The sequence below is a fragment of the Ostrinia furnacalis genome, unplaced genomic scaffold (genome assembly GCF_004193835.3).
Source record: "Ostrinia furnacalis isolate ACB-3 unplaced genomic scaffold, ASM419383v2 OfSCF6075, whole genome shotgun sequence".
Taxonomy (NCBI): Eukaryota; Metazoa; Arthropoda; class Insecta; order Lepidoptera; family Crambidae; genus Ostrinia; species Ostrinia furnacalis.
The window spans coordinates 208,681-213,776 of NW_021136314.1; the positions used below are offsets into that span (position 1 = coordinate 208,681).

General features: G+C 37.5%; 1 non-coding gene across 1 annotated transcript; it reads left to right on the forward strand.

The window, feature by feature from the left end:
* Positions 1-665: 665 nt before the first annotated feature.
* On the forward strand, positions 666-738 carry TRNAR-CCU (transfer RNA arginine (anticodon CCU)). Its single transcript has one exon. It is a non-coding gene; the product is annotated as a tRNA-Arg (tRNA).
* The last annotated feature ends 4,358 nt before the right edge of the window (positions 739-5,096 follow it).

The following is a 5,096-nucleotide window of genomic DNA, read 5'->3' on the forward strand; positions in this document are numbered from 1 at the left end:
ACCCAACAAATACCCCCACTCTTAATTCTTTTTCTTTATTTTCCTCCCATGTCTCAATAATTTTAATAAAATTTTAGATGTCAATTTTAATCCTAAAGTTTTACTTTGGCTAGATCTTGTCACAAAGTAAGTCTGCCAAAGAAAAATAATTCCTGTTTTATATCGTAAAAGTGGCCACCCTACCTTCATCCCCAAGACGCAGGGTGATCCCCCCACGGGAATGATTGACACGTGTTTACCTTGTCCCTGCGATGGGAATGATGGGATTCACTCGTTCGCTTGCCCTTTTTCTGCTTCACCATAATTTATTTGCAAAGTTTGATTACTTTGGCTTAGTTACTCGTGTTCTTGTTATAAATTTACATATACGAATAGAATTAAGTTATAAAAGACAAGTTGGAAGTTTAAGAGCAAAGTATACATGATGAAAAAAATTATTCTAGTAATATTGTATTAAAAACTTTTTTATTTATTTTTGCCTTTACAGCTTGTCTTAAAAATTTAGTTACGCAGTTTCAGAAGCTTCTTATGACATAACGAAGGACTAACAAACATAGTGATGCTTATTCCCGATCCTCTTTGGACTCACAAGTGGACTCACGTAGAGTTTGTTATGAAAAATATCATGTAGCCACTAACTGATAATTTCACCCCTACTTCACGTAGCCCCTGTGGCCTAATGGATAAGGCATCGGCCTCCTAAGCCGGGGATTGTGGGTTCGAGTCCCACCAGGGGTACACAATCAATTTTTTTATCATCGAGAAATATTTAAATTTTTACGAAAATGGTTTAAAAAATACACCATACTTTTTTTTGTTTATCTACCTACCTAATCATTATTTACTAAAAGTGCATCATCATAAGGGATGGTCAGATTAGTTTCAATAGTGTTCTATATGAAACAGGAGATTTTTTTCAACACAAATGTTTTTCGACATAATTTTATTTTAAAAAAAATCTTATCGAGATGCATAATTATTGTAAATCATCACGCTTTTAGATCACACATACTTAAAAAGCAAGATAAAAAAAGTATTGGCAAAATTATCTCGCAAACTTGCAACTATTTCCCAATGCAACATAAACTACCTGCATTCTACAATTACCTGATTGGCCGGCCCGAAGACACCTGTGTTACCTTATCGGGCGGCCAATCAACGCGCGACACACCTGTAAGGCCGGGCGGGGCGAGGACAGGTGCAACAGGGACCCCGCCTTTGGTGTTCAGGTGTGAGGTGTGATGTTCCGTATTGGGATAAAAACTGATAATTTTTTGAAGAAAATGTGGAAAAAGATGGGCAATTATTTTTTATGGGTTCTACAGAAAGGTTATTTTTCTGATCACTTAAATTTTGTAATCGATGCTTTAATTGTAAGGTTTTAAAGATGGATAATGAAATTTTTAAACACACAAACCCGTAGACCGTAGTCACAAATCACGATAACATAATTTATGAAAACCTTTGATTTTCATCTTGACATAATTTCGCCCCACTTAAAAGTTGAAAAAACAACAATAAAAAACTTGCCACGAAAATTGGAGTTGCATTGGACACAAGTCTCCTCACCAAACCCCTTCGTAAATGTTCAAGTAATAATTTGCGAATCCCTGGGATAGTCTTAATGAAACTCAATTTAATATAACTTTAGTATTCCTTTACATTTTCAAAACCTATATTCAAAAACATCATCGCTACTTATAGCTTGGATGTTATGAAAAAACCCCAAAATATGTCAATCAGTGCGGACACTCAAAAACACCTGTCTCCAATGTTGCCAACGTGCGGGTATCAGCTAATTAGTGCGGCGTTATCTGTCCGTATTACACGGTGTTTTACTCCGCCAGTTTGGCGGAAATCCGGCAAGTGATGAAGTGCGGACGGCTCACCTGGATGCTGGTCATTAGGGGCTAGGGATGCGATGGCGTCGGCGGGGTATCGATAAAATTGACAATACTCTTTGACTGTCGTCAATAGCTATGGCGTTTTCGTCGTATTTTTAAATTCCTCACATTAGCCGATTTTAAATAAACAAGAGCACAAAAAAATTACAAAATAAATGTTGCCCTTAAAGGAACGCAAGCATGGTTTATCCTGGTAATAATTATCCTGGTAAATATTATTATCCTAATTTTGTAAAATGGTTTGATAGTTTCAAAGATAATTCAGATCGTGGACCTTTTCGTTACTAAAGTTATAATATGTATCATAAATCTAAATTGCATAGTTTTAAATGTTAATACAAATTCATGGTACCAATAGATGTCAACTGTCACTTTCTATGAATTAATTTACTTGATAAATCTACTAGACGTATCTGCCATTCATACTTCGGTTATAAATGTATCAGTCACTTACCTAGCTAATTGATGTCACAGCATAGGTAGTTAACGACCAATATATCGCTCACCTTAACAGATAAACTATTTTAGTCTCAACATTGTGCCATAGAGCCGTCATCGTCAACGCAGACAATGATTGATGTGAAGAGTTGATGCATACATATCGATAAAATAATTGTAATTCGGACATCACTATTTAGCCGGCGCCAGAGTTGCCAAAATAAACGTTAGCAAAGTGGCAAAGTGACAACTTTTGAATAGTTTGGCCTGACTGAGTTTTGTCGACATTTTTAGACTTGGCATTTGTGAGGTAACTGCGCATGTCATGGTAACAGCTCAGTAATTACTGCTGGTCTAGATTTATTTTTGACTGCTTTTTTCTGATGAGAGCGAAATGTTTGAACCTACATTTTAAACGACATGCGTTAGCGAAAAACATTTTAGTTTCGTAGGTGATGATATGTGACTGAAATCAAAGAATTGGCTTTTCGGAAAAGAATACAAAATGTTGCTTTTATCTTAATGTAATGATTAGTTTAAATGAAGCAAATTAGGTTATAATGATCCTGGCTCTAGAGTCGTTCTAGGAATACATACATGGCGCTGTTGAGAACTTTGATGTGTTTTTTTATACCTGACAAATTCTACTTATTAATAAACATAATCGTGTCCAGATATAAAAATAAATAGTCATTAAACGCCAACACACGAAGAGTGCGTCTCTAATTGCCGGCTCCCCCCGCCATAACCTGCTATCGGATTGCAATTTGCCGTCTGAATTGGAAGCGCGGATAAAAAATATAACGCCCCAGGGGCTTGTGCTACAAACCCTATGTTAAGGGCAATACAGACGATAGAAAATGACACAGAATGATTTAGAAAAGAAAAATACAGGAAATTCTGAACTACAAAGAAGTAGTACTAGTACTCTGTTGTAGGTTTGTATTGAGATTCGCCTAGTCTAGATTTTGCCCGCGGCTTTACCTCCGTGATATTTGGCCTGTCACAGAAGGACTTTATCGTGAGCTAGTAGCTAACTAGTTTTCAAATATCGGGACAAAACTTCCATCTGTTTTCCTGGCTCTTAAAATATTGCTATTCTAAATTTTATTCACAAACGAACCGTGGTTTAAGTGTTTCTTTAAAAAATAAACTACCGGAATAAAAAGAACCTAGCCTTAACCAAAAAGTTAAATTTGGTCGCAGCAGCCATGGGGCCAAGGTGCGCTATCTCCCACGTGCCGCGTAAACGTAAATTGATCCTTTTGTAACTTCGTTGTTAAAACAATTGGAGTAACATAACCTTTGCATTCTCGTAACGTATTTGTATCACCAAGTCGAGCATTTAGTTGTATATCTCCGAGTGGTCAGTGGCAGTGCAAAAAAAAAAACTGTCACTGTAAAATAAAAGATGGCGTGGTCGAAGATGCGAGTCTGCACGCATAGCAGACGGTCTGCGCATAAGTGGAACATGTCGGGAAAGGCCTCGCTACACCGTCTCCCACCTGTGCTCAGCGAGACGGAGATGGTGGATTTTTAGTGGGTAGGCCCCTGCCTTCTGGAGGGGAGAGACCCACATAACCCGTCGCCTGACCACAGGTGAGACAGGTAAAGATTTAGTTACCTGTGCTATTATATCCTTTTTCAAACTACAGATTCTTGGATTGACAAATTAAGGCCTTCCCCAAGAACATAATGATCGGTCATAGTCATAAATCTTTATTGCATCATGTTGGTCCTACGCTGCACGTACCTTCCGCAACCTTTACCAGGTTGTATTGTGCCAAGTACATTTTAATAAATTAATTAATCACAAAACCTGACAACTCACGAGTAAATATAGGAGTTTAACCAAAACTTTGCTACGCCACTTTGTTGCAATAAAAATTATACTTTTATTCAGAAAGCGATGCAATGATTGTTACTCCATCTGTATCTAATCGCAAGAGACAAGTTTTTTGGCTGTCTTAAAATATTTACATAAGAATCGTCACCCAAACTATCCCAGATGCTCCAAATCGTAAAATCATTTCGTTGCTACGAGCTTTATTATCTAAACAAGCCAATATCTTAGAGAATATGTAGGACACGATCGTTGACAAATTCCTCAGTGGCTACAATAAAAGATTTAAAAGCAAAAAACAGTGGAATGCAATCAACATTGTCAGACAATGGACACGTGCATAGCATCCCGGAGACGGGAACGGCATTCCTAAGGTGAGCACACATTGCTTGAGCCATCAACCTGGGCTGCTGCCAGCCTGTTAGAACAGGCGATAGCAATTGGTTATAGAGGACCTGCCCCTCAAGACCACAACAATTAAATCTAAGTTAGAAAGACAATGTTTCACAGGTTTGTTTAAGGCAAATAATTCTCAACAAAGCTACAAAGCTTTTATTATGCCACTTTGTGCGTCTCCCTTAATAAAAAGTACCAAGAACCTAAGATTGCGCCCGTATACGTCAGCAACGTCAGAGAAAATACATCATTACATGCAAATAGTGTAAAATAAATTTGTTTATTAGTTGTGACCTCTTCGCAGCGTCTAATTCAAATAACTTTACTTATCGAATCGAAATCTATCATGAATGTTGCTTTGTCTATAAGTTGTGTAGCCTAACCCTAAGTAATGATGTCGCGAAAAAACCAAATAAATCGTCATGTGAGCCGAACAGCTGTTGTCTCAGCGCAGATTACCTGTGAAATATCGTTATTTCAAACTGAAAATCGAACGAGAGTGAATTTTTATTCGG